The following is a 12,189-nucleotide window of genomic DNA, read 5'->3' as shown; positions in this document are numbered from 1 at the left end:
GTGATGATGGTACTTAAAAGTAGACAGCCTAACATAATGAATTTATTGATTTTCTGGTTGAAATTGTACAAATGTAATTTACCCATTGTGCAACGTGAAAGGTTTTAACCCTGTTTTAAACATAGAATGGATGAGTTGTGTAATGTGGTTAAACATGATATATTAATCGTAGCCTTTGAGAGTAGTCATAATAATGCACAATGAATGAACTGATTGCTAGTAGACAGACAGACAGACAGACAGACAGACAGACAGACAGACAGACAGACAGACAGACAGACAGACAGACAGACAGACAGACAGACAGACAGACAGATGGAATTCAGGATACAAAGAAATCACAGCACAATAAATACACAATACATAGACAGATCACACCATACATTGACAATACTACACAGCTCCTCTTACAGAGAGCATGATGGAATAGGCTACCAGCCACAGTTCAAGAGTTTGTTCACATCTTGTGTGGACAAATCACGTTGAAATGCTTTTTCATGATTTCTCACTGACAGTATAGTGGCCAACCATTACTGCAAGTGACATTCACATGAATCACTAGTCGTTTCCACCCACTTTCATATTAAGACTATACTTTCAGGGATCATTTCTATAGTTTTCAACTTGAGAGATGAGTTTCTAAAGTGTTTGGTCTCGCTAACCACGATGAAGAGTTTTGATATTCCCTTCTGAGCGTGAAGCGGGCAGTGAATAATGATTCATTTCATATGTTTGCTGCCATTGATGACTGTTCTTCGCTTCCCAGTGGAGCGTTGAGGAAGGGAATGTTGTCAGAGTGGTTCTTTAAAGACATGTCAAACATGAAAACTGATAAAAGCTGTGCATGATCAAGTGGTTCATCTATGTTTTAATGTAAAGTAATCAGGGCTGCTGTCATGAAACATGTTATAGCATACACATAAAGTGTATTATTATTATCCAATTAAATACAAATGATCCTCATTGGCATGAGACAGCATATGTTTGCAATGCCAAGCAAGTGTGAAAATATAACAAAATACAGTTGACAATGGGGTAAGTTGGAAGGGGAACAGTGACCCATCATGATGGTAGAAGCTTATTGTAAAGTCGGGCCCTATGTCCCGTGATGATGGTACTTAAAAGTAGACGGCCTAACATAATGAATTTATTGATTTTCTGGTTGAAATTGTACAAATGTAATTTACCCATTGTGCAACGTGAAAGGTTTTAACCCTGTTTTAAACATAGAATGGATGAGTTGTGTAATGTGGTTAAACATGATATATTAATCGTAGCCTTTGAGAGTAGTCATAATAATGCACAATGAATGAACTGATTGCTAGTAGACAGACAGACAGACAGACAGACAGACAGACAGACAGACAGACAGACAGATGGAATTCAGGATACAAAGAAATCACAGCACAATAAATACACAATACATAGACAGATCACACCATACATTGACAATACTACACAGCTCCTCTTACAGAGAGCATGATGGAATAGGCTACCAGCCACAGTTCAAGAGTTTGTTCACATCTTGTGTGGACAAATCACGTTGAAATGCTTTTTCATGATTTCTCACTGACAGTATAGTGGCCAACCATTACTGCAAGTGACATTCACATGAATCACTAGTCGTTTCCACCCACTTTCATATTAAGACTATACTTTCAGGGATCATTTCTATAGTTTTCAACTTGAGAGATGAGTTTCTAAAGTGTTTGGTCTCGCTAACCACGATGAAGAGTTTTGATATTCCCTTCTGAGCGTGAAGCGGGCAGTGAATAATGATTCATTTCATATGTTTGCTGCCATTGATGACTGTTCTTCGCTTCCCAGTGGAGTGTTGAGGAAGGGAATGTTGTCAGAGTGGTTCTTTAAAGACATGTCAAACATGAAAACTGATAAAAGCTGTGCATGATCAAGTGGTTCATCTATGTTTTAATGTAAAGTAATCAGGGCTGCTGTCATGAAACATGTTATAGCATACACATAAAGTGTATTATTATTATCCAATTGAATACAAATGATCCTCATTGGCATGAGACAGCATATGTTTGCAATGCCAAGCAAGTGTGAAAATATAACAAAATACAGTTGACAATGGGGTAAGTTGGAAGGGGAACAGTGACCCATCATGATGGTAGAAGCTTATTGTAAAGTCGGGCCCTATGTCCCGTGATGATGGTACTTAAAAGTAGACAGCCTAACATAATGAATTTATTGATTTTCTGGTTGAAATTGTACAAATGTAATTTACCCATTGTGCAACGTGAAAGGTTTTAACCCTGTTTTAAACATAGAATGGATACAATTTACAATTTACAATTTAGGCATTTAGCAGACGCTCTTAATCCAGAGCGATTTACAATAAGCAAGAACAAAAAGCATGGGAATACATCACATATGTAATAAAGCATTTATCGCGAAACATGCGTAAGCTAAGAACGTGACTAGAACATATCTATATAATGACACTATACATATAAACTATAACTAGAACATATCTATATAATGACACTATACATATAAACTACACATATATGCTATACTATGCTGTACATATATACGATGAAGTGCTATGACTACTATACACTATATACTATGAAGTGCTATGACTACATACAATGCACTTATTGTGCTGTCTACATGACATGCTATAAGTCTGTTTCAAATGCTATATAAGTCTAAGAAGTGCTGTCTAAGGGGGGTAGGGTAAGTGCTATGGGCCATGATGGAGTCTGAAAAGGTGGGTTTTCAGACTACGGCGGAAGATCGGGAGTGATGCTGCAGTTCTGATTGCAACGGGAAGTGCATTCCACAGTTTTGGGGCCAGAAGGGAGAAGAGTTTGGGACGTGTGGAGCGTTGTCCCGGCGTTTTTAGTGAGGGTACTTCCAGCTTCCCTGCGTTGGCTGATCTGAGTGCGCGGGAGGGTTTGTAGGGTTCAATCATGCTGGCAAGATATGGGGGAGCCATACCTTTGGTTGCTTTAAATGCCAACATCAGAGTTTTGTATTCTGTGCGGGCAGCGACCGGGAGCCAGTGCAGGGAGCGGAGCAGGGGGGAGACATGTGAGAATTTTTGCTGGTTGAAGACCAAGCGAGCTGCGGCATTTTGGATCGGTTGGAGAGGCTTCAGTGCACATGCCGGTAGGCCAGTAAGGAGAGAGTTACAATAGTCAAGTTTTGACAGGACTGTTGTCTGGATTAGGAGCTGGGATGATTCCTGGGTGAGGAACGGTCTAATTCGTCGTATGTTATAGAGTGTGAACCTACAGGATCGAGTGACAGCTGTGATGTGAGTTTTGAACGAGAGCTGACTGTCCAGGACAACACCAAGGTTCCTGGCTGTTGGGACAGACGTTACCAGGGCGTTGTCTACGGAAATAGTTAGCTCCCGCATCGGGCAGGACTTAGCTGGGAAGAAGAGAAGCTCAGTCTTGTCTGGGTTCAGCTTGAGGTGGTTGGAGGACATCCACTGTGAGATGTCAGCCAGGCAAGCAGTGATGCGCTCTTCCACCTGGGTGGCAGAGGGGGGGAAGGATAGAAACAGTTGTGTGTCATCGGCATAACAGTGATAGGATATATTGTGAGCAGAGATGATAGTGCCAAGGGATTTAGTGTACAGTGAGAAAAGGAGGGGACCAAGTACAGATCCCTGTGGGACCCCAGTTTGGAGGGTTCGGGGGGATGATAACAGACCTTTCCAGGAGACCTGGTAGGTCCGGTCGGTGAGGTAAGAGGAGAACCACTTTAGTGCCGTCCCGCCGATGCCTAGATCCGCTAGGGTGTCTAGGAGCAGCTGGTGGTTCACTGTGTCAAATGCTGCTGATAGGTCTAGGAGAATCAGGACTGCGGAGTGGGAAGCAGCCTGGGCAGCATGTAGTGCTTCTGTGACTGCCAGCAGGGCAGTTTCTGTGGAGTGGGCCTTTTTGAATCCGGACTGGTTGGGATCCAGCAGGTTGTTATGTGAGAGATGGAGAGAGAGCTGGTTGGAGACAACACGTTCAATGCTTTTTGATAGAAATGAAAGGAGTGATACCGGTCTGTAGTTCTTGACATCTGAGGGGTCAAGGGTTGGTTTCTTGAGGAGTGGTGTTACTCTGGCTGACTTGAGGGCAGATGGGACGCAGCCTGAGGTTACTGAGGTGTTGATGATGGAGGTGATGAAGGGGAGCAGATCAGGTGCGATGGTCTGGAAGATTGGAGACGGGACAGGGTCGAGAGGACAGGTGGTAGGTCTAGTGGAAGTCACTAGTTGTAGGACCTTGTCTGGGGAAAGAGGAGAGAAGGAGGACATGCATGGTGTGTTGGGGTTAGTGTTGGTTGAGTCAGATGCCACTTTATGGGGGAGAGGGGGGAAGGAGCTGCTGATATCGTCAACCTTCTTCTCGAAGTAGTTGACAAAAACATCAGCAGTGAGGGATGAAGGTTGGGTGGGGGGAGGGGGCTTAAGGAGGGAGGAGAAAGTGGAGAAGAGCTTCCTTGGGTTAGAAGTACAGGATTGGATTTTGGTGTGGTAGAAAGAGGTTTTAGCAGTGGTTAGTGAGAGGGAGAAGGCAGAGAGGAGTGAGTGAAAGTGGGATAGGTCATCAGGTAGCTTTGTCTTGCGCCACTTCCTTTCGGCTGCTCTTAGAGGTGTTCGTTCAGATCTGAGAGTTTCAGATAACCAGGGAGCCGGTGGACATGAGCGAGCTGGCCTGGATGAGAGCGGGCAGTGTTGGTCGAATGCAGATGAGATAGAGGAGAGGAAGGATGAGGTTGCAGAGTCAGGTGAGAGAGAGAGGAAGGACTCCAGGGAGGGTAGAGAGGAGAGAATAGAGGATGAGAGGGAGGAGGGGTTTAGGGATTTGAGATTGCGTCGGGTGGTGACGTTAGGAGGGTTAGTGGGTTTAGGCGGGAGGGTGGAGAGAGAGAGGGAGAAGGCTATGAAGTGGTGGTCAGACCTAATTAACGGAGTAACAGAGAGTGTAGAGGGAGAGCAGGCTCTGGAGAACACAAGGTCCAAAACATTACCAGCCTTGTGAGTGGGAGGGGAGGGAGATAGTGAGAGGTCAAATGAGGCCAGAAGGGATGTAACGGGAAGATACTTCTCTGCTGTAGGTAGGTTGAAATCGCCCAGTAGGATCAGGGGGGTGCCATCTTCTGGAAATGAACTGATCAGGGAATCTAGTTCTTCCAGGAAGTTCCCAAGAGTTCCTGGGGGGCGATAGAGGACAATGAGGGTGAGGGGGACTGGTTGTGATATTGAGATAGCATGGAATTCAAATGTGGACAGAGAAAGGTGAGAGAGATTTAAGACACGGAAATTCCATTTGGGGGACATTAGTAGTCCTGTGCCACCCCCTGCACCTGTTGGGCGAGGGGTGTGGGTAAACTTGTGGGAAACAGAGAGGGCGGCCGGGGTTGAAGTGTTGTCTGGGGTAATCCAGGTTTCAGTCAGAGCAAGGAAATGCAGAGACTTGAGGGAGGCGTGGGCTGAGATGAATTCAGGCATTTTCTTTTTGGTAGCTGCATGGCAGTTCCAGAGGCCTCCCTCCACCACCATGTGGTGACTGGGTGAACGAGCTGGATAGATGAGATTTGAGGGATTTCTGAGACGGGGGAAGTAGTGACTAGGACGGCATGAGGGGGAAAGTATGGGGATGGTGGGAAAACACATTGTACAGAGAAAAATAGGTAATATATATATATAGTGGTAGTAATAATAGAACAAAAAACCGTAGTAATAATGATAATAATAATAATAATAATACAAATAATAATAATAATAATAACAATAAATGGATGAGTTGTGTAATGTGGTTAAACATGATATATTAATCGTAGCCTTTGAGAGTAGTCATAATAATGCACAATGAATGAACTGATTGCTAGTAGACAGACAGACAGACAGACAGACAGACAGACAGACAGACAGACAGACAGACAGACAGACAGACAGACAGACAGACAGACAGATGGAATTCAGGATACAAAGAAATCACAGCACAATAAATACACAATACATAGACAGATCACACCATACATTGACAATACTACACAGCTCCTCTTACAGAGAGCATGATGGAATAGGCTACCAGCCACAGTTCAAGAGTCATCACATTACACATGTTATGCACAGAACTGAGATGTGGCCTGTTTGTTCACATCTTGTGTGGACAAATCACGTTGAAATGCTTTTTCATGATTTCTCACTGGCAGTATAGTGGCCAACCATTACTGCAAGTGACATTCACATGAATCACTAGTCGTTTCCACCCACTTTCATATTAAGACTATACTTTCAGGGATCATTTCTATAGTTTTCAACTTGAGAGATGAGTTTCTAAAGTGTTTGGTCTCGCTAACCACGATGAAGAGTTTTGATATTCCCTTCTGAGCGTGAAGCGGGCAGTGAATAATGATTCATTTCATATGTTTGCTGCCATTGATGACTGTTCTTCGCTTCCCAGTTGAGCGTTGAGGAAGGGAATGTTGTCAGAGTGGTTCTTTAAAGACATGTCAAACATGAAAACTGATAAAAGCTGTGCATGATCAAGTGGTTCATCTATGTTTTAATGTAAAGTAATCAGGGCTGCTGTCATGAAACATGTTATAGCATACACATAAAGTTTATTATTATTATCCAATTAAATACAAATGATCCTCATTGGCATGAGACAGCATATGTTTGCAATGCCAAGCAAGTGTGAAAATATAACAAAATAAAGTTGACAATGGGGTAAGTTGGAAGGGGAACAGTGACCCATCATGATGGTAGAAGCTTATTGTAAAGTCGGGCCCTATGTCCCGTGATGATGGTACTTAAAAGTAGACAGCCTAACATAATGAATTTATTGATTTTCTGGTTGAAATTGTACAAATGTAATTTACCCATTGTGCAACGTGAAAGGTTTTAACCCTGTTTTAAACATAGAATGGATGAGTTGTGTAATGTGGTTAAACATGATATATTAATCGTAGCCTTTGAGAGTAGTCATAATAATGCACAATGAATGAACTGATTGCTAGTAGACAGACAGACAGACAGACAGACAGACAGACAGACAGACAGACAGACAGACAGACAGACAGACAGACAGACAGACAGACAGACAGACAGATGGAATTCAGGATACAAAGAAATCACAGCACAATAAATACACAATACATAGACAGATCACAACATACATTGACCATACTACACAGCTCCTCTTACAGAGAGCATGATGGAATAGGCTACCAGCCACAGTTCAAGAGTCATCACATTACACATGTTATGCACAGAACTGAGATGTGGCCTGTTTGTTCACATCTTGTGTGGACAAATCACGTTGAAAACCTTTTTCAGGATTTCTCACTGACAGTATAGTGGCCAACCATTACTGCAAGTGACATTCACATGAATCACTAGTCGTTTCCACCCACTTTCATATTAAGACTATACTTTCAGGGATCATTTCTATAGTTTTCAACTTGAGAGATGAGTTTCTAAAGTGTTTGGTCTCGCTAACCACAATGAAGAGTTTTGATATTCCCTTCTGAGCGTGAAGCGGACAGTGAATAATGATTCATTTCATATGTTTGCTGCCATTGATGACTGTTCTTCGCTTCCCAGTGGAGCGTTGAGGAAGGGAATGTTGTCAGAGTGGTTCTTTAAAGACATGTCAAACATGAAAACTGATAAAAGCTGTGCATGATCAAGTGGTTCATCTATGTTTTAATGTAAAGTAATCAGGGCTGCTGTCATGAAACATGTTATAGCATACACATAAAGTTTATTATTATTATCCAATTAAATACAAATGATCCTCATTGGCATGAGACAGCATATGTTTGCAATGCCAAGCAAGTGTGAAAATATAACAAAATACAGTTGACAATGGGGTAAGTTGGAAGGGGAACAGTGACCCATCATGATGGTAGAAGCTTATTGTAAAGTCGGGCCCTATGTCCCGTGATGATGGTACTTAAAAGTAGACAGCCTAACATAATGAATTTATTGATTTTCTGGTTGAAATTGTACAAATGTAATTTACCCATTGTGCAACGTGAAAGGTTTTAACCCTGTTTTAAACATAGAATGGATGAGTTGTGTAATGTGGTTAAACATGATATATTAATCGTAGCCTTTGAGAGTAGTCATAATAATGCACAATGAATGAACTGATTGCTAGTAGACAGACAGACAGACAGACAGACAGACAGACAGACAGACAGACAGACAGACAGACAGACAGACAGACAGACAGACAGACAGACAGACAGACAGACAGACAGATGGAATTCAGGATACAAAGAAATCACAGCACAATAAATACACAATACATAGACAGATCACACCATACATTGACAATACTACACAGCTCCTCTTACAGAGAGCATGATGGAATAGGCTACCAGCCACAGTTCAAGAGTTTGTTCACATCTTGTGTGGACAAATCACGTTGAAATGCTTTTTCATGATTTCTCACTGACAGTATAGTGGCCAACCATTACTGCAAGTGACATTCACATGAATCACTAGTCGTTTCCACCCACTTTCATATTAAGACTATACTTTCAGGGATCATTTCTATAGTTTTCAACTTGAGAGATGAGTTTCTAAAGTGTTTGGTCTCGCTAACCACGATGAAGAGTTTTGATATTCCCTTCTGAGCGTGAAGCGGGCAGTGAATAATGATTCATTTCATATGTTTGCTGCCATTGATGACTGTTCTTCGCTTCCCAGTGGAGTGTTGTCAGAGTGGTTCTTTAAAGACATGTCAAACATGAAAACTGATAAAAGCTGTGCATGATCAAGTGGTTCATCTATGTTTTAATGTAAAGTAATCAGGGCTGCTGTCATGAAACATGTTATAGCATACACATAAAGTGTATTATTATTATCCAATTAAATACAAATGATCCTCATTGGCATGAGACAGCATATGTTTGCAATGCCAAGCAAGTGTGAAAATATAACAAAATACAGTTGACAATGGGGTAAGTTGGAAGGGGAACAGTGACCCATCATGATGGTAGAAGCTTATTGTAAAGTCGGGCCCTATGTCCCGTGATGATGGTACTTAAAAGTAGACAGCCTAACATAATGCATTTATTGATTTTCTGGTTGAAATTGTACAAATGTAATTTACCCATTGTGCAACGTGAAAGGTTTTAACCCTGTTTTAAACATAGAATGGATGAGTTGTGTAATGTGGTTAAACATGATATATTAATCGTAGCCTTTGAGAGTAGTCATAATAATGCACAATGAATGAACTGATTGCTAGTAGACAGACAGACAGACAGACAGACAGACAGACAGACAGACAGACAGACAGACAGACAGACAGACAGACAGACAGATGGAATTCAGGATACAAAGAAATCACAGCACAATAAATACACAATACATAGACAGATCACACCATAAATTGACAATACTACACAGCTCCTCTTACAGAGAGCATGATGGAATAGGCTACCAGCCACAGTTCAAGAGTTTGTTCACATCTTGTGTGGACAAATCACGTTGAAATGCTTTTTCATGATTTCTCACTGACAGTATAGTGGCCAACCATTACTGCAAGTGACATTCACATGAATCACTAGTCGTTTCCACCCACTTTCATATTAAGACTATACTTTCAGGGATCATTTCTATAGTTTTCAACTTGAGAGATGAGTTTCTAAAGTGTTTGGTCTCGCTAACCACGATGAAGAGTTTTGATATTCCCTTCTGAGCGTGAAGCGGGCAGTGAATAATGATTCATTTCATATGTTTGCTGCCATTGATGACTGTTCTTCGCTTCCCAGTGGAGCGTTGAGGAAGGGAATGTTGTCAGAGTGGTTCTTTAAAGACATGTCAAACATGAAAACTGATAAAAGCTGTGCATGATCAAGTAGTTCATCTATGTTTTAATGTAAAGTAATCAGGGCTGCTGTCATGAAACATGTTATAGCATACACATAAAGTGTATTATTATTATCCAATTAAATACAAATGATCCTCATTGGCATGAGACAGCATATGTTTGCAATGCCAAGCAAGTGTGAAAATATAACAAAATACAGTTGACAATGGGGTAAGTTGGAAGGGGAACAGTGACCCATCATGATGGTAGAAGCTTATTGTAAAGTCGGGCCCTATGTCCCGTGATGATGGTACTTAAAAGTAGACAGCCTAACATAATGAATTTATTGATTTTCTGGTTGAAATTGTACAAATGTAATTTACCCATTGTGCAACGTGAAAGGTTTTAACCCTGTTTTAAACATAGAATGGATGAGTTGTGTAATGTGGTTAAACATGATATATTAATCGTAGCCTTTGAGAGTAGTCATAATAATGCACAATGAATGAACTGATTGCTAGTAGACAGACAGACAGACAGACAGACAGACAGACAGACAGACAGACAGACAGACAGACAGACAGACAGACAGACAGACAGATGGAATTCAGGATACAAAGAAATCACAGCACAATAAATACACAATACATAGACAGATCACACCATACATTGACAATAATACACAGCTCCTCTTACAGAGAGCATGATGGAATAGGCTACCAGCCACAGTTCAAGAGTTTGTTCACATCTTGTGTGGACAAATCACGTTGAAATGCTTTTTCATGATTTCTCACTGACAGTATAGTGGCCAACCATTACTGCAAGTGACATTCACATGAATCACTAGTCGTTTCCACCCACTTTCATATTAAGACTATACTTTCAGGGATCATTTCTATAGTTTTCAACTTGAGAGATGAGTTTCTAAAGTGTTTGGTCTCGCTAACCACGATGAAGAGTTTTGATATTCCCTTCTGAGCGTGAAGCGGGCAGTGAATAATGATTCATTTCATATGTTTGCTGCCATTGATGACTGTTCTTCGCTTCCCAGTGGAGTGTTGTCAGAGTGGTTCTTTAAAGACATGTCAAACATGAAAACTGATAAAAGCTGTGCATGATCAAGTGGTTCATCTATGTTTTAATGTAAAGTAATCAGGGCTGCTGTCATGAAACATGTTATAGCATACACATAAAGTGTATTATTATTATCCAATTAAATACAAATGATCCTCATTGGCATGAGACAGCATATGTTTGCAATGCCAAGCAAGTGTGAAAATATAACAAAATACAGTTGACAATGGGGTAAGTTGGAAGGGGAACAGTGACCCATCATGATGGTAGAAGCTTATTGTAAAGTCGGGCCCTATGTCCCGTGATGATGGTACTTAAAAGTAGACAGCCTAACATAATGAATTTATTGATTTTCTGGTTGAAATTGTACAAATGTAATTTACCCATTGTGCAACGTGAAAGGTTTTAACCCTGTTTTAAACATAGAATGGATGAGTTGTGTAATGTGGTTAAACATGATATATTAATCGTAGCCTTTGAGAGTAGTCATAATAATGCACAATGAATGAACTGATTGCTAGTAGACAGACAGACAGACAGACAGACAGACAGACAGACAGACAGACAGACAGACAGACAGACAGACAGACAGATGGAATTCAGGATACAAAGAAATCACAGCACAATAAATACACAATACATAGACAGATCACACCATACATTGACAATACTACACAGCTCCTCTTACAGAGAGCATGATGGAATAGGCTACCAGCCACAGTTCAAGAGTTTGTTCACATCTTGTGTGGACAAATCACGTTGAAATGCTTTTTCATGATTTCTCACTGACAGTATAGTGGCCAACCATTACTGCAAGTGACATTCACATGAATCACTAGTCGTTTCCACCCACTTTCATATTAAGACTATACTTTCAGGGATCATTTCTATAGTTTTCAACTTGAGAGATGAGTTTCTAAAGTGTTTGGTCTCGCTAACCACGATGAAGAGTTTTGATATTCCCTTCTGAGCGTGAAGCGGGCAGTGAATAATGATTCATTTCATATGTTTGCTGCCATTGATGACTGTTCTTCGCTTCCCAGTGGAGCGTTGAGGAAGGGAATGTTGTCAGAGTGGTTCTTTAAAGACATGTCAAACATGAAAACTGATAAAAGCTGTGCATGATCAAGTGGTTCATCTATGTTTTAATGTAAAGTAATCAGGGCTGCTGTCATGAAACATGTTATGGCATACACATAAAGTTTATTATTATTATCCAATTAAATACAAATGATCCTCATTGGCATGAGACAGCATATGTTTGCAATGCCAAGCAAGTGTGAAAATATAACAAAATAAAGTTGAC

Source organism: Electrona antarctica (genome assembly GCF_951216825.1).
Source record: "Electrona antarctica genome assembly, chromosome: 2".
In the NCBI taxonomy this organism is placed as follows: Eukaryota; Metazoa; Chordata; class Actinopteri; order Myctophiformes; family Myctophidae; genus Electrona; species Electrona antarctica.
This window is presented reverse-complemented; position numbering follows the sequence as displayed.